At 36.3% G+C, this 19,205-nt stretch overlaps 1 protein-coding gene and 1 long non-coding RNA gene across 3 annotated transcripts in view; one reads left to right on the top strand and one right to left on the bottom strand.

Annotated features, from left to right (window-relative positions):
- LOC138700195 (uncharacterized) overlaps positions 1 to 12,419 on the bottom strand; it is an 86,604-nt gene extending 74,185 nt beyond the window's left edge. The window contains exon 1 of the long non-coding RNA XR_011332297.1: positions 12,282 to 12,419. This is a non-coding gene — a long non-coding RNA (uncharacterized lncRNA). The remainder of the gene's footprint in view (positions 1 to 12,281) is intronic.
- The window catches only part of LOC138700194 (neurotrimin-like), a 712,090-nt gene that overhangs the window by 66,906 nt on the left and 625,979 nt on the right, over positions 1 to 19,205 (top strand). The window lies entirely within an intron of this gene.

Raw genomic sequence — 19,205 nt, 5'->3', positions numbered from 1 at the left:
ACCGAATTATTCCTAACATTCTTATTGCATGGTTATAAATATAATAAATGTGGTTGTGAAAATATAATTTATTGTCAATTAATACACCGAGGTCTCTAATACAATCTTTTCTGTTAATACTTTTTTTTAGATGATAGTTATATTTAAGTGTAGAGGTTTTCCTTAAAAATGATATTACGTAAGTTTTGGATTCATTAATCATCATCCCGTTATCAACTGACCAGTTGGTAATTGAATTAATGTCCATTAATGTCATCCTGAAGAAATTGACAGTCAACATTACTTTTGATTTTTCGAAAAATTTTAAGATAGTCAGCGAATAATAGGTAGTCAGAACTTATTCTTTTTCAAGTGAACTCAATGAAGATTAAAAATAGATTAAACAAAATAATAATAATGGTGTATGGAGGTAGGGCTTCATGCTTTCAGGACCTCTGCACTAGGTGATGTGATCGGCACTACACTACAACCACCTTTTAATGCCTGGAAAGAACCGGTACTCTGTTTTACAGAATGCTGGTGGGATCCCTGAATTGTTCTGGAAGTTTTCGCAACGAGATAATTTCTCACTCCTACACGGGATTGAACCTGCGACCTTCCAATCGTTAGCCATTTGGTTTAGAAGCTGAAAGAAATATCCAGCCGTCACTACTACTACTGCTCCTACTGATACTGCAGTTTTCCTCTACCAAACAAACTTTTAAATCATGAAATATTGTTCATTTAATTTTTTTCTTTCATTGTTTCCTGTCCAAGGTTTGAAATTGAACGGGTTACATCAGCTGCTTGTTTATGCGGATTACGTGAATACTTTAGGAGAAAATCCACAAACTATTAGGGAAAACACGGGAATTTTACTTGAAGCAAGTAAAGAGATAAGTTTTTGGAAGTAAATCACGGGAATTTTACTTGAAACAAATAAAGAGCTTTTTTGAAAGTAAATCCCGACAAACTATACGATTATGTCTCGTGACCAGAACGTAATAAGAAATGGAAAAATATAAAAATTGGAAATTTATCCTTCGAAATGGAGCGACAGTAACAAATATAAGATGACACTCTGGAGGAAATTAAATGTAGGATAAATATGGAAAATACCTGTTATTATTCGGTTGAGAGCTTTTGTCATCGAATTTATAAAACAGTTATATTACCGGTTGTTCTGTATGGTTGTGAAACTTGGACTGTCACTTGATGAACAGAAGCTAAGAGTGTTTGAGAATAAGATGCTTAGGAAAATATTTGGGGCCACTGTAAGAGGGATGAAGTTATAGGAGAATGGAGAAAGTTACACAACGCTGAACTGCACGCATTGTATTCTTCACCTGACATATGGTAGGAACGATCATGATTTTAAAGTCAAATGTAGGAAACAGAAAACGGATGTAGGTAAATTCTCATTTTTAAATAGAACTATAAATTATTGGAATGCCCTATCTGCAGCGATCTTTGAGAGCTGTCCTTCCTTAAGGAGATTCAAGAATAACTTTAAAAGTTGTGTATAAAGTGTAAATTAAAATTAAGGTGACATTTATTTTTTAAGGTGGCATGTATTTATTTAGCCTGACGAGTTACTCCTTTGGTTTGAATAACTTGTAAGAGGATCTTAGACTAGAAATGTTTAGTTTAAATGTAGTTCTGTTTATAAGTATGAATAAGGGTATAATTATTTGTCTTATTTTAACTGTTGTATCAGTGAAGTGTGGTGAGTCATTGAAGGTATTGTTTTTACAGTGCAGTGAATAGTTCCGATCAGTGATAATTTATAGGCAAATGAAATGTGTTATACAGTGCCAGTGAAATGTGTTCTAAAGTGTCAGTGAAATGTGTCATAATGCCAGTACAATGAGTGAGATGACAGTATAGTGAAAGATTATTATCAGTACCAATGTGAAACTTATGTAGGGCCTATACATATGTAGGTTGTAATGTAAAATTAGGTTCACTTACTAATTAGGTTATTTTATGTATTATTATTATTAATTGTAATTATTATGTGTAATTGTATTGTGTATTGTATAATTGTATTGTGTATTGTTTATATTGTGTATACCACTGCCACCGGGTGCATGCCCACTTGCAGTGTAAATAAATACATAATTAGGAACATTAAATCCAGACGTTTGAGATGTGCAGGGCATTTAGCACGTATGGGCGAACCCAGAAATGCATATAGAGTATTAGTAGCCACCGGCGCGCGGCGTAGCCCAGTCGGTTAAGGCGCTTGCCTGTCGGTCTGAAGTTGCGCTCGGGCACGGGTTCGATCCCCGCTTGGGCTGATTACCTGGTTGGGTTTTGTCCGAGGTTTTTCCCAACCTTAAGGTGAATGCCAGGTAATCTATGGCGAAACCTCGGTCTCATCTCGCGAAATACCATCTCACTATCACCAATGTCATCGACGCTAAATAACCTAGTACTTGATTCAGCGTCGTTAAATAACCAACTGAAAAACTAGAGTGTTAGTTGGGAAGCCGGAGGGAAAAATACCTTTGGGGAGGCCGAAACGTAATGGGAGGATGATACTAAACTAGATATGAGGGAGGTGAGATATGATGGTAGGGACTGGATTAATTTTGCTGGGGATAGGGACCAATGCACAGTGTGCAATTTTTCAAATCTATTGAACAAAAATCAAATTTCGACTTGTTTAGTTAGGTATAAGTGAATATGAGTTCATGTTCTTTAACATTTGGAGAACATTGTAAGGAATAGCTTTTACTGTTTTATCAGGGGCAAGATAGTTTTAGAAGGGTATAACATTGAGTTCTTTCTAACATTTCTCGCTCCTGTACAGTCGTTGGCAGAGAGGTTTACTAGGCCTATGTAGGTGAAAAAGAGCCAATTGTTAGTGATTTACTGTGTGCGAGACATGGAATTTGTTCTGATAAATACATTCTTACTAATGTAACTTCAATTTCAGGTTTGTAAAGTATTTTTCTTCTTACAGTACAATTTAAATATTACAATTGAAAAAAAATGTATTTTTTTAAGTTCTCCAAATATAATGAGAGTTTTAGCATAGTCGGTCACGTCCGGTTACAACAATTCTTTCACTATTTAATACAGCATCATTTACTGTTGAATCCTTGTTTTAAAGTTAGCGCGTTCTTGCGCATTTATCAGTAATTAACTTCTCTGCATTGTAACGGATTGTTATGAAACCTTGTACAGGCCTTAAGGTGGCACTTATTTTTTTGTGTACAAACTCTGATTACGTTTGCACAAGAAAAACTACCCTTTTATAGCGAGTGCGTTTACATAGAAGTACGTACCCTATGTAACATCTTCTGCTGTGAATTGTATTGCATTTATTAAAAATGTGTAAACAAAAGTATAAAGAGTTACTGCATCTCGATTGTATTATGTTAATTCAACCTTGTTTTTGTCACTGCTATATAAAGTAGCTTTTTGCTACAAACTTCCCTTATTAAAAGGTTGCCAAAAGGACATAGTGTTATAAACAATTAAATGTACTGCAGCAGGTAGCACGCGAAAGAATCGAAGGTCGTTCGGGCGCTGTTTCTTATACATTTCTGCCCTAGCCAGAATTCTAATCGTCGACCGGTGGCAAAGGTAGCTGTTGGCCAGCTTAGCGTTATACGCAATAGTTACTTCTAGCTTAAAAAGCATATACCTCTGAAATCTGCCGGAATAAATGTCAAAGAAGGCTATAAAATGCAGAAGAATAATAAAATTTCATGGGTTGAACGTTGTATAATGATGTAATTAAGCGTGTGTTTAGCGGTATAATTTTGGAAGTCAATATGTAATAATTAAAATTTTATTTACAATAATAAGTATTACTATTGTATGAAGTAAGAGAAACCGGATAGAAATTTATATTAATCTATTTCCGGCCAATACCGTTCAGTATGCAGATTGGATGACTCTGCCTTTATAATCACTTTTTATTACGAGTCCCGCCCTTCTCCTTTGAAACTGCTGTAGATCTGAAGAAACGCTTTCAGAGTGTAGAGGATCGTGAATTTAATATCCTACTGTTTCGTTCTTCCGGTGACTCCTCTAAATGCAAAGTAAAGAAACTAACCTTACATTGTGCATTAGCATCTACAAAAATTAACAATCTTAACTACGTATATAGTTACTAGAGTCGAGAACTTTTGAAATCACATAGGATCTTCTTACTTAGCAGCTGATGTCTCTCTGTGAATAAGGTTGTTGCTGTTCAGTCAACTGTCCGAAGACAGGTCTGAATCTCAAGTGATATCAACATGGCACCACTTATGAGGCAACTAAGCCAGGAGATAATTGGGTAGGGTGCCAGTTCCTTTCCCACCTCTATTGCATACATCGCCGATTAGCTACATATTACACTAACCAGACTTCAGATGTATACAAACAATGTGAATAAGGTAATGTATCCAAATTGCATCTGGTGCCACTTGACTTGTTACTTAGAAATCAGTCGCAGTTGTTATTTTTGTATCTCTGTTGGTATTTTACTCATAGACTATCGAGTTCAGCGCATGTAGTCAACATGTTTTCAAACATTTACTTACATGGATAGTCACGTCATACGATCAAAAAGAGGTGTGGGGATACTAAAGAATATCGTAATATACCGTGACATCACTTTATTTTTACTTGCATTTTTATTGTACTTGCGTTTCTGAATGTACTTAACTCCCACCCCTTTCACTAATGTCCTTACTCCCGTCAGCCACACAAACTTACGGCCGCTGTTGCATTCGAAGTCTGCCAGCAATGAACTAAACAATACAGAGTATAGTATGTTTCAGAAATATGGTTGCGTTTTCTGTAGAAGGAAGATCCTATATTATTGGAGCTTATTTCCAGGGGCAGGTATTTATGGAGATTAATTTTATAATTTGTGTTTTTTTAATATTAGTGTCGGCGGAGATTGTTGGAGATTGATTTGTTGGATATTAATGGAAATTTTGGAAAATACAATTATTTTGAAATTGGAGTATTAACTTAGTATGAATATTACTTTCCAAACAATTAACATAAAAGGTTCATTGGATTGTGGTAAAGATGCGGTATGGCCAATAGACATTTGTTGAATTGAGACTGTATTTAACACACATTCATTAAAAACGGAAAAAAAAAAAAAAAATTGCAGTCCTCAAATTAATACTTTCGATTATTAGTGAAATGTTGAATTCTTCGTCTTTTGAGTTAACTAATGTAATCAGAACACCTGGAATACCATGTAATGTAGCCTACTTGAATATGCAACAAATTCAAATGAAAAAAATGTCCGAAAAAAGAACTCAGAATATGAAATTCGCTATAAAACGACGCAATAGTAATAATTCGCTAACGTGTTCATATTTCGCTATTAGAACTCTATTTCGCGATTTGTCGTGATTGTTTTATCCGCATATTATTAATCAGAATCATTTAATTGGTAAATATTAGTAAAAATCTATTGTATATCTACTATATCGTGATTTTCGCGATCTCCGTAAATGCCCGCCCCTGCTTATTTCGCACAGGTACGGTGTGTAGCACATCTGAATAACTTTATCTGTGTGAACTGAGCAGAAGTGAAGATTAGAGTTACCGAAAGTACGGTAATATGCTGAATAAAGTAGCCATAATGAATAGAACCGCCTGAATAGTTGAGTTTCTGAAAAAAAAATGTTACTACTCTACTGTATTTTGATAAAATACCGTAAAAGTAATGATCAAACTGAAAATCCTAATATCGTATTTCCCTGTAACATAAATGGATACACTACTTTTCTCTCCTCCTATAGCTAGTAAAATGATTTGTTTACATATTGCACTAGTAACACCAAACTCCTGTAATGGAAGGGGGTAACAGTATTTCCGAGTATAGCCAGGTTAATGTTAAAAATGTTGGTAAAAATAAAGTGATGTCCCTGTGTAAACTTCATCCGTTAGTAATAGTCTCTTTCACCGGAGGAAATATGCCAGAAAACAAACTTTGAAAAGATCTTGTAGCTGCAGCCCGTGGTATATGTCCGTACAGTGCAACTTTAGTGGAGAAATGGAAATCGTGAATCGTATCTTTCGGTAAGAAACATAATATACCTAAGCGCTGACAAATTTAGATGACTCTGAAAAATGCTAGTCAGTCACTTCTGTTTCTGTTAGACCCATTTTGATGATTGTGGTTATAATAATTACTAATGCTACTGTAATATATAACTAGTCTGCGATGTATGCAATAGAGGGGGGAAAAGAACTGGCCACTCTACTCCATTATCTCCTGGCCTAGTTGCTTCATAAGTGGTGCCTTCTTGGTATCACTTTTGAGGTTCAGACCTGTCTTTGAACAGTTGACTAAACAACAATTACTAATGTGCAGTGAAACTCCACAAATAGACACAGCAGTGGTCCGTGTGCAAGACGAGGTACGAACACTGTCTTTCTACGGAGTACTGCGAGCATTGGTAAACATAAGGGCTGTACAATGTTTTTTATGGCGTGCGGACCGAAACATAAATAATTAACGTATATAATTTTAAATAATATATATTGTAGTATATGCAAAATATATAACAAAACAAATCCGTGATTAAGTATAATAGATACGTCATACATCTGAAACATAAAACAAACTTCTAGGGGAAAAACTCTCTAAATAAACTCGTATCTACTTACAGGGCTTTCATTTCAAAACTTCCCTCTCTAAATAACTAGTTAATTAAATTGAATTCAATAAAAAAAAAAAAAAAACCGTAAATTTAGATATCAAGGGGGAAGTCTTAAACAAGGCTTAATTGCATTTTAGATTTCACTTCCCACCCCCAGCCACCCCCACTTTGAAATTTTAAATGGCAGTCCTGAAGGGATGACCCATAACAGGCTGAAATTAGTTAACCAGGTACTGTAATATTTAACACTTGAAAGGTATATAATACATATTCCGAAGTGATATAGCGTTAAAAGTGGTGTAATCAAGATGTATAAATTTTTACTTTTGAATTTTGAACAGTTCACATGTAGGAAAGTAAGCCAGATTACCTTCTTTTAAATAATTTTTCCATAAGATTAATTTTTTTTTACTAACCAGTGTTTCGAACATGTGAGTTATCAGTTGGTCTCTCCCTTGTACTTTGATGTTTAGATCATTTAAGTGCGTTGTTATATCTACTGGGAAGGCTAGATTTTGTACCCATTACAGATCCTTAAAAAGAAACATATCCTCACCTTTCATTTGCAGGAACAGTATTATTTTTTGCAGAAGTAAATAAAATCTCTTTAGTACGCTGTGACGCGACAACCAGCGAACATCCGTTTGGTACGATAGTCCTCCATATTCACTGTCCACATCCTGAAGGAGTTGAGCAAATTGTCGGTGGTATGACCCTTTGAATCGAATGAAATTCACAGTTTTACACACTGTCTTGAGTAATTGGTTCATTTTCAGCACTTTGGAACAGAGACACTGTAGATGAATAAGGCAGGCAGTAAGATAGTGGAAAGTTTGCAGTTTTTTTGTTTTGTTTTTCTGAATACTCTTCTTTCAGCTTTTTTTCCTATGTTGCTGCAAATTCTTGTCTCTGCCGATCATCATTGGAGAGGAAGTTTGTATTTCTATAAAAAATATTTCCACACAATATTGCAAATGTCTTCCGCAGTAGTAGTTCCATGGATGGGAACAATTTCAAAAACTTTTCACTTACTTTCAAACTACTGTCGAAGTTTGTGCACATCAACTATGTCATTACAGATGCCTCAAACTAGGAAGCTGCCTGGAGAGGGGAAGTAGTAGAGCTAACGGAGGGGGCCCACCTAGGCTCCGATACCCAGTTATAGTCATATTATCTGAAAAGTTGACCGCTTGACAATGCATTCAAGATGTACCCTCCCTATGCAGCCTTCTCAACTTCATTAGAACTGAGCTGTACCGTTCTAGTCCACAGTGCACAGTAGTAGGCGGACAGTGGTAGGGGAGGAAGTGCTCTATGCGCCTGCGCGAACGAGACAGCTTGCTAGTTTGAGGCATCTGTACTTCCGTCAAGTGCTGTTGAAATGCATTGAAACGATGAAGATACTTCTTGTAGTTGTTCACGAAAGTCGACAACTACTGTACTTCAGTTATTTTTTGAGCCGCTGTGTTTCTTGACAACCAAATTTCTTGGAACCCTTTCGCTTTTTATAAGTACACTTTGCTGTGTTTGCAGTTTGTTTTTGATTTCTTTCAATTTTCGTTCTCTTAACTTTCAATTCAGGAAAGAGTTTCCTTAAGGCTCGTCTCCACTATTAAACATTCAACAACAACATGTTTAAATGTAACATGTTGAATTTAACATTTATATGGACATTTCAAGTCTCAATTGACTTAATATGTTGACTGAGTATGTTGAAGTTAACACTTTTAACATGTTGGCGTGTTTTCCAGCAGCAATGGAAAACATGTCAAGTCAATTCATTTGCTCGTGCAGCGTCGGTACAGTTCGGCAAAGTTCGTATAGTTTCCATAGAAACAACTAACTTCCGATTTTGTGGCGCGTATCTTGATAATTTTTATACTATCATTGGTCCTTGGTGTTGGCTGTACGTTGTTCGAAGTAATGGAGTGGACGAAAGAAAATACGTTAGAATAAAATTAATGCATTGATGGAAAGGCCTTGTTTGTGGGATGTGTCTACAAAAGAATACAGATACAAAACAAAAGAGGCCGACTGTTCTAGAGAACTGAAATTATTATTTAACTGTTCTCGAGAATACAATAGAAGAGTTTTCGCACTCTCGTCGTAAGCTAAATGTTAATCTTATGTTGACGTCAGTAATGGTCGTATTTGGTGATGTGTGTTAACGTTCGTAAAACTTCGGAAAGAATAATTATACGGTACTACCCACTTTTTTAACATCCATCATGTCGTAGGTCCTATGATTGTCAATCAATCGCGCTGTAATTTTTTAAATTGAGATGCAATGGCTGCTCTTAAATTGTGTCTTTCTTTGATGTAACAGGAAGTATTTTTGCTGCACTATATTAAAATCGTGTTCTGACATTCTCAGCACGTTTTTGAATCCAAATCGATCTTCAACTTTAAGCTCGTACTCTCGCTTAGAATGTCTTCTGCATAGTGTATTTTACTGAGATATTGCCGCACCCACATTCTCATTTTCTTCCTTTTCAAGGCCTTGTAACAAGCAATAGAGACAATTACAGAAGTCAAATCATCATCTGAGTCCATTTTCCAAGGTTTGAAAATAAGACAATATCTACATTAAAATCTCATAGACTGTTCATAGTGGACTACGCAAAGAAAGTCAAGTTTAACATGTTTAACAGTGTGGACAAAGTGTTAAATGAAATTAGCATTAACATTTTCAGTCAACATGTTGGAATGTTAATAGTAAACAATTTAACATTTAATATGTTGTAAAATGTTTAATAGTGGAGACGAGCCTTTATGTCACGTGTCGTTTAGCATTTTACTATTTGACAATAATACATACACCCCCCACCCATCCCCGTGAAAAAATAACTGAACTCCCATCTGTCTTGGAATTTTCTCCTTTCAGCAAGTCTTCCTTCTTCAGGATGGCATGGAAAGCGACATCACTCCAGAATTATGTAAATCCAACTAAATGTAACTCAAAATGTAACGAGTTTATTAAATTGTTAGTTAAGTAGCTTTATAAGTTACGGTACCGTTCGGTATGAAAGCCGGAATAGAACAACTGTCTCTTAGTATGGGAATCAATATTACTTATATAAGGCAATAGAACAGACTTGAACTCGCTAGAATTTTCTAAATCTAGAAACTAAATGCAGTTAACATGCCGGAAAACATGTCTCGCCTGCCTGCATAGTCAATCTTAAATATTTCTATCTTGAGTAGTATTGTTTCGGATAGATGGCAGGCATATCGACAATCGTCACGGTTATTTCGATAGATCGACTGGAGTTTGCGCGATAAAATACAAAATTACATTATGGTTATATTTTTCTAGGAAGGAACGGGCCGCAAAATAACACACAAAGAGCCACATGCGGCCCGCTGGCCGCCAGTTTGGCACTCCTGCTCTATAGTGTATAAGGGGCAGAGATGAGCTTCTTGAGCTCTATAGAGGGAATTACGAGGGATGATAAAGAAATGAAACTTTAAAACAATATCTATAAGTTAACGTTCGATGTAGTTGATAGAGCATATCGTCGTTGTTCCTGCAATAACTCCTATGTGACATATTTATCGATTTTCAGATTTTTGCTCTATTAAATAACTTAAATAGTGATACAGCAAATAATAAAATCTCCTATATGTAATTATATTTCTTTTTTCGAAAAGAATTCACAGTCACCTATGTACGGCTGCAATAGGATGAATAAATGTGTTTTTTCTTCCTACTGAAAAATATTGTATTTTGCACATACGAGTTATTGCAAGAACATAAAAGATGGCATGATCAATTTGGAAGGGGAATGGCTGACACTCATCGCATGAAGAAGTTTGTTTTCATAAAATAACATCCTTTATAAACGTTTTAAAATGTGTCAGCAAATTTAAAAGAAGTTAAATTAATATGTTAAGTCCAAGCTTCATTACTCCAACAATGTAAATTATAACAGCGGGCGAGAGCAATTTCCATTTCTGTGATCTCGTAACTACATAACATATTTCTAATTCCTCGAGATTTATTCAGTATCCATACCCGAGAGGAATGTGTAATGGCATTTTAGCTGTTCCGTAACGGATTCCTTGTTTCAATAGTTGGGCACACTGGTATTGCGTTTGGTACAGAAAGTTCTGGATATTTATTCAAGAGAGACCCCCTACGATACTCATCACGGCTGTGTTAAAATTGTAAATAGTGTAAGTAAAGAAATGCTGGCCCGAATACAGAAATGTGAAGGGTCAGCAGGACCGAGTATATTGAGAAATATATATCATATCATATCAATTATATCTTACAGTTCTATTTTTAATTTGTAAAATACCATGTTTTTCAGTTGATAGTAAGTTTAATTATTTGTTTACATTTCGACAACGTAAATGTTAATATTGCTAACGACCTTGTACCCAACACCAAAACAATCATATACCAATACTCAACAGAGTAACGATCGACTCCTTCAGCGTACATAACGAGCAAAGTAGCCTAAATAATGACTGTCTATTGTTTTTTCCAAAAAAGTTAAATTCACAAGACACATACATTTCTTTTCTAGGAAAACCAGGACAGTTCCAGAAAAACAACATTAGACTTTTACTCTACAATTAGTATTATTTTTTTTTGGCAGTTTATATCGTTTACACCCTCTATGCTGAAGTAACACATGTTATGAATGATCGTAACGTTAGTCATGTCTGCGCTTTGCAAAGGATAAGGTAAGATAAAAAAAGAAGTGAGAACTCCGTGAAAGGAAGGTTGCTTTCCATATTTCTGCTCTACCCTCGGTGTCAAACACTGGTGATCTTGTATATAATAAAGTTGGAGTTGTTTATTGTAAGGCTGCTATTACACTATCAAAGTTCTTTGACGAAGAATATGATAATTTTTTTTTATCAAAGATCTTTGATAAAAAATAGGATTTGGGATATATTACACTACATAAAATCTTTTATAAAATATTTTATCAAAGATAACCTAAAATTAGGAACAAAAGCTCACCTAACACTTGTTCCACAACAGTTAACACGTGTTCAGAGGATTTGTTGATACTGATATTTACCTGTTAAGTTTATGATTTGTTAAAACTAATATTTAGGCGTTAAGTTTATAACACCATGAATGAATAACAGTGTATAATGCTTGTTTAGCTACAATTAGTTCAATTTATTACATAAGCATTTTACTGAAAAAGAAACAAAAAAAGAAACTCCTGTGGGTTAAACCGTGGATTGCAAAACGTGATAAGAGAGGTATCCATCAGAACTTACTGAAAGAGCTGCAATGCGAGGACATGAAAAGTTATACAAATTATTTATTTACAACATTAAATTTCTTTCACACTCTGATATCAGAACTTTTGTGGTAGTAATAGTTATATTTGCGTTCCGCGATATTTATTACAAGGTATAGAAATCTTTTATCAAAGATAACAAGATGCACTTACATTTTATAAAAGATCTTTATCAAAGAAACTTTATACAAGAAAACGCATTACACTGGCATATATTTCATAAAAGATCTTTGTCAAAAAACTTTGATAGTGTAATAGCAGCCTAAGCGAGGTTTTTTTTTTTTTTAACATGGCACATACTATACTTCCCTTCCCTGTGCAGTATTAATACGTAGGTCTGTATGCAATGCGCTTCACAGCAGAGAAATATGAGTGCGATTTCGCGAAACGTAGAGTATAAGCTTACCTTGCTGACCCCAGTAGCCTAGTTCCTTTCCGCTTCATGTAATGTTAAGATGAGCAAGTTGTCCTGCTCCCCTACTTTCCCTGTGACTTGCTCTGTGTGCTGGTTCAACGTAGGAAAACATTTATCTGAGCAGGGTTCGATCTGTGACTAAAGTGGAGGCAGACCTCCCGACGTTTCACGAGTGCCAAATAATGTACAAGCGTGACGTTATCGAAGAGAGTCAAACAAGATGTTTCACCGAAACCGTCTTGAAGCCGCGCGGCCAGTACTGCGGGCTCTCTTTTGTTTTCAAGAAAATGTCTGCAAATTTTAACAGCCTTATTCAAAGCTCCTCGGCGAACCAGAAATAATGTTTTACAATTACTTAAAAGGGGGGCGAGAAGAAGATTGGTTCTCCATAAGAAAAGAATGTAATATAATAATTTTATACATCTTGATTACACAACTTTTAACACTGTATCACTTCGGAATATGTATGGTAAGACTTTCCTGTGTTGAATTTCAACGTACCTCGTTTACATGTTTCGATCTAAGTGGCGCCAAGACCAACAACGACCAGTTCTGAAGATGACCCATAAATAGGTCGAAACATGTAAGCGAGGTACGTTGAAATTTAACACAGGAAAGTCTTACCATACATATTCCGAAGCAATAATATTAGATTCCACAAAAATAAAAACACCAGTTTCTCGTAAATAAATGGGATTTTATTAAGACACGAAAAAAAATAAAAAATGACCACCACCGTGTTGTTCAATAGGAAATAGTATTTCTTATATGCTATAAACGACATTCTTAGGAATGTTTTCAATGATATTGACGTTTCAGTTCCCCACGTGTAGTAGGTCTGTTAAGAAATACCTTTTATTTTAGGTAATCTCATAATCAGTAGTCAGCTGGATTTATGTCTGGTGACCTAGAAGGCCAACTATTTGGAAAATGCCTACTAATTACATGATCACCAAATGTGTTGCGCAATAGTGTTTTTACATTACTGTGTATGTGAGGTAAAGCGCCGTCTTGCATGAAAACAATGTTTTCGATTTTATGATTCTGTAACACTGGTATTACAAAATCTTGCAACATTTGAAAATATCGCTGCCCGGTTACTGTCGCTGTTTTTGTTTGTCCATTTTCAATTTCTTCATAGAAATACGGTCCTATTATGAAATGTGACGTAAAACCACACCAGACAGTAACCTTGACATCATGTAATCATTGCTGTATAATTGTGTTCGGATTATCTTCTGCCCATATCCTGCAATTATGAGCGTTAACACCTCCGTTCAATTCCAAATGTGCGTCATCTGTCTATTTCTCAATCCATGCTCTTTATCGTGATCGGTGTTGTCTTTATAATGGTCCTTGTTGTCCTTGTCTTGCTGCTTATCGCGATCCTTGTTGTATTTGTCATGATCCTTTCATGGCCTGGTCATTGTCGTACTCCTTATCATGGTTCATGTCGTAGTCGTATAGACCACCCTAAGACAACACAAGATATAAGCAAAAGAAGATTCACAAGTCCTAAAATAGTGAGATAAATTTTGAAAATACGTTAGTCATATTAAATATTTAGTATGATATTAAAACTGAAATTGGAAGTGGAAAATGTCTTCAAGAAAGCAAAATAATATTTGGAAATTCAGTTATTATTGTTGCTACTACTTCTATTGCTACCACTAATACTGTTGCTACTGGTAGTACTGCTGCTACTACTGCTACTGTTACTAATATTGCACCATGAGTCTTTGGCTTCTTTTCGATATAACATAATATGAAGGATTCAGAGCCATAATGGGCCAAGCGCCATTTATTAAAAATGGAGAAAACAAGGGTTAAAATTAAATTATTACCGTAATTTAATGAAACATATAGCAAGTAATATAAAGTATGCACTTTAAAACTAAATGATATGTCAGTCTTCATTAAACTATGATATTCATTTAATTTCAACCCTTACTTTCTTCGTTTTTACTAAATGGCGCTTGGCTCACTATGGCTCTGAACCCTTCTTATGCAGTTATAGAGTGCTCTTTGTGTTAAAGATAGGTGCGGTTGTGAATTACGAAGAATGGATGAAGTGATGAACTGATGACAGCTGAAAAATATGATACCCAAAGAAACTAACCCTTTTTATACCTTTTGTCTACCTATAATTTTGCCTTCCAGGAAATTGAATTGCAATCTGTAACGTGAGGTGCAATTCGGATGGAATCATTATTGGAAGCAGATATTATATACTGTAAATATCCGCACATAAACGAAAACGTGGCTGCTGTAGAAGATTATGTCCTTCATAGAGTTCTCAAGGTAGAATTTGTCGGCTATTTCTCGCCGATCGATGTTGAGTTTTCCGGTGAATAACCTCGACAGTTGAAGGTGTCGTTAAATAAAAATACTGCCGGTATTACGATTGGAAGATTCAAGTTGAAACAAGAATTCTTGACGTGTGATATCCATTGATCAAAGGCGAAATCAGTCTAGTTTATACAATCACGAAGCTTGAGTTGTGAGGGTGTTAGGAACAATAGACTGTGCCGGTACTATTTCGCATTGTCTGTAATAAGGCGATATTAGCGATCCTAGTGGTTAGCAACTATCTATGGATGCATGTTTACTATGTATTGAGCTTCGTGACTGTATATACTAGACTGTGGGCGAGATGCTGACCATATCGCTGTGCACCCCTGTGCTAAATGGAGAGAGGAGCGCAATTTGGTGACCACTTGGTTAAGAGAAGGTCGCACGTGACATGATTGCGGGATTTGGTTGATGAAGTCTGGGTCGTCCGGCCTCAGACATTCCTGTGACGCTGCAGGCTTCCACACCCACTCGATCGTGTTCGGATAGTATTGGAATGCTTACACCTGTTCATTGAATGTCGAGTACTGAATAACATGACGTAATTCTCATAAGTGCTAGCTTTACATGTTGGTTTTTCTTTTGTTACAGGTAAGGAAGAAGTAGAATTCGATGCAACGCTTTGCACACGAGCTGGAAATACAGGTCTTAAATGCGATCAGCGTCACACTTTACTTCCTCATTTCATGTGAGTGAAGAATTCTCCGTTTTCTAGACAACTCTTGAAACTAACTAGCTTATATACTCAGGCCGGATTTAGGTATAGTGCCACCCCTAGGAACAGGGGAGAATCTAGCTACTTGGCGCCTCTAGACAGAAAAATATTTCCATCCCTTATTTCGCCCTATAAGCGTCATTTGGGTCAACTAAAATAATTGATTCCGTGTCATTATTACTGTTTCTAATATCGGAAACGCCTGACTCAGATAAAATACACATTCCACTATTTTCGGTACTGTTCGCCAAATTATTACACTCTCATGTATCTGGACTCGAACTGGAACAAGTTTGTTGTGTTTGTTTTTTAAATAGCACATCTATTTTTGCACTTTCCCCACAATTTCCTCTCTTTTCATTGCCTTGTCTTTTTCGCGAGTTTCCGGTATTGTTGTTTGGTCAACTGTCCTAAGACAAGTCTGGACCCCACAAGTGACACCAAGGTATCACTCATAAGGCAACTAGGCCAGGAGAAAATGGGTAGGGAGACCAGTTTCTTTCCCCTTCCATTGCATACATCGGTGATTAGCTACATATTTCACTAATCAGATTTCAGATGCAGTTCTTCCTCTGACACATATCGTCAAGTGAGATGTACTGTCTGATAATAGATTTACATATCAGCCAGAACCTCAATCAGAGGTGTTTCCGGTATTGAGAACCACTTAGTTTTTTCCGACTGTCACTCATTATAATGAATATTAAAATATGAATCATCTAAAAACAACTGCATTCTTTACTGTTTCAAATTAAACTGAACTGCCAAGCGTTCGGCTGATACAATGGCTGGCGGTATTTTCTTTGAATGTAAGTCTGAATGGGCATTATTGAGTGTTCATACTGGCTACTCTTATGACAGAGTTAGCGGCGTCTCTCATCACAAAGCTTATGATTGCGATCGTATAATATAATATCAGTAAGTTCTTTAATTTTATCACGTGAGACTCACGGTGAGAGGGCATAACATTGAAAAAGTGCTATGATCGCATTGTGACACTATTATTGAAAAACTGTCCTTTTTTTCCGTTGGCAGACCGTTGATTAAATTTGAATTGATTGTTGCCAATGTTATTCATATCCTTTTCATTGTGCGTTTAAGTTAATGTACTTTTTTAAAGAGTTATGAATAACATTTAAAGAACATAAAAAAATTAACAGTAATAGCTTAAAAATCGCCCCCTCAAATCTGCCGCCCTAGGCAGCTACCTAGTCTGCCTAGGCCTAAATACGCCCCTGCCTTGGAAGTACTAAAATTTGCCACCCCAACTCCCACAAACAATTCATAAGCAGCTATTATACAGGCCATGTTTAATTTAAATTACACTCAGGGACAAAAAAAACCGGACACTTTAATATTTGCTGGTATTTTGCAAAATATTATATTCTCATACAATATTATGATAGCCATCTGTTGTTATGGACACGTGTATACATTGTTGATTGTTTTTTGTTTTATAAACAAGGCATTACAACCAAATATTCCAATTTTGCTTTCGGAGTCTCAGCTATAACAATTTTGTCTCAAACATTTTGTGCTTCATTATCGTTATCATTCGTTATTTCTTTATTTTTACATTTTGTGAGTTTAAGTGGGGTTGTAACATTTGTCTTAAAACAAGATGCGACCTGAAGATGTGGCTCGAGCTGTAGCTCTTTACGATGATGGACGCAGTGTACGTTACATTGCAAATGTTATGAATATGGCTAGAAGCACAACCCATGATGCCATAAAACGGTATAGAGAGACCCTAGAATATCCCAGAAGACCAGGTTAGGGTCGTCCAAGAGCTACAAATCCAAATGAAGACAGGTATATGGTGTTGAGAGTTCTTAGGGAGCGCAACCTGCCAGCTACTAGTGTAGCCCAACAATTTGTTAACATGCATGGACGCCCAATTTCGGCCAAAACAGTTAGAAGAGGTTGAAAGCAAGTGGACTGATATCAAGTAGACCTGCAACTGGTCCCAGACTTCTCAGGATGCATCGATTTGAACGACTGCGTTTTGCAAATAATCACAGGGTTTGGAGAAATGGACAGTGGAGCTGTGTTCTGTTCACCGATGAGTCCCGTTTCAATCTGTGCTCACCTGATGGACGTGAAAGAGTTTGGAGAAGGAGGGGAGAACGATTTTCACAGTGTTGCATTTCCGAAAATGTGCCGTATGGAGGTGGTGGAGTGATGGTTTGGGCAGGAGTGTGTACGGATGCTCGTACAGAGTTGGTTTTTGTTGAAAATGGAAGACTAACAGCTGATAGGTATATAAATGAATGTTTGGCTGATCATGTTGTGCCATTTGGCCAATTTGTAGGCGATAATTTTGTTTTAATGCATGATAATGCACGGCCGCATATTGCCCATGCGGTTGGAGATTATCTCCAAGAAGTGGGAATCCATGTTCTTCCATGGCCAGCAAGGAGTCCAGACATGAACCGAATTGAACACGTGTGGGACATGATTGGACGGCGTGTTAAGAATAGACACCGAGACCAGAATCGTTACAAGAGTTGAGGCGAGCACTTGGCGAAGAATGGGAACTTATTTCTCAAGAAGACATTGCTAACCAAATTGAGAGCATGCCAAGACGTATGGATGCAGTTATTCAAGCCAGAGGGGGTAATACCCGTTACTAAAAAGAGTTTTTAATGTTTAAGGCACCATAAAATGAAAAAACAGTTAGACCAAACGATGCCATAGTTATACGCCCTTTGTAATTTTTTGTAAATTTTCTCATCAGAGATTTTTATTTTATTCAAATGTTGTCGTATAAGGTGCTAAATGGAACATTATTTTGTTTAAATGGGTTTTGTTTCATTTTGAAATAATTGGCAACAAAATACAAGCAAATATAGAAGTGTCCGGTTTTTTTTGTCCCTGAGTGTAGTTTCAAATGAAATGTCACAATTCAGAAAACAAATTACTGGACTCAAAATACATGCATCTTACTTGTGAATTATAAATATTTCCTTCGCATTTTCTTCTCAGAGAGGCTTTGATGATGCCATCAAAGTTGATCTGATGAAGCACATCAGACTCGATGCAAAGAAACATATTAAACTTATTCATTGTTAAAACAAAATTGATATGTGAAAGGCAGGCTGTGGTGTATTTTTAAGCATTGATTTTGTTGGTAATATAATTATTATGAGTATATCTTGAATTGAAATAAATTTACTGAAGGGGGGCACTATGACCCAGCACTGCCACCTGTTAGTCTATTGCGCTAACCCTCAAGCTAGGCGCATCCCTAAAGCCACACCGGCTGACTACACTAAGGTTCGCTGCGTACCCAGGTGTCAAGCAGGCCAGCCCCCTCGTCCCTAGGCCAACTCCCTTCTGCGTCGCCAGCCGGTGATCGGGGAATGTTATGGAATGATGACGAAATGATGTAAATGCCTAATATGGGGAAAAACACTCCACGGAATAAACCTTTCATATTGAATTATATTATAATGCACATGCTGAAAAGTGATTAAATAGTATATATTGATGACGATATATTGGAAAAGTAGCTGAGAGCTCTGGTTACTATTCAGAGAGATAAATAATAAACACATCCAATTTGATTTTCAACAATGCATTGTTGTTTATACAAGCAGTTAAATTTAAGCAGTTTCATAGTATAATAACGTTGATACCGGTATTACAATTGAAGAGTCCATTACAAGAATGATGGACGTCATTCGGAATACATTTTGCAGGAGAAGCAATTGAAAGTTTGAAATGCTTAGCGCTCAAAGGTTAACTGTGATTTTCCAGTCATTACTGGACAATGACTATCAGTGTTAATGCCATATAACTCTCTATGTACATTCTATATGTCTTAAGCTATGAATTGACAGTCTTGG

The sequence above is a fragment of the Periplaneta americana genome, chromosome 5 (assembly GCF_040183065.1).
Source record: "Periplaneta americana isolate PAMFEO1 chromosome 5, P.americana_PAMFEO1_priV1, whole genome shotgun sequence".
NCBI lineage: Eukaryota > Metazoa > Arthropoda > Insecta > Blattodea > Blattidae > Periplaneta > Periplaneta americana.
Note: the sequence above shows the minus strand (reverse complement) of the source record. Positions and strands in the feature narration are given on the sequence as shown.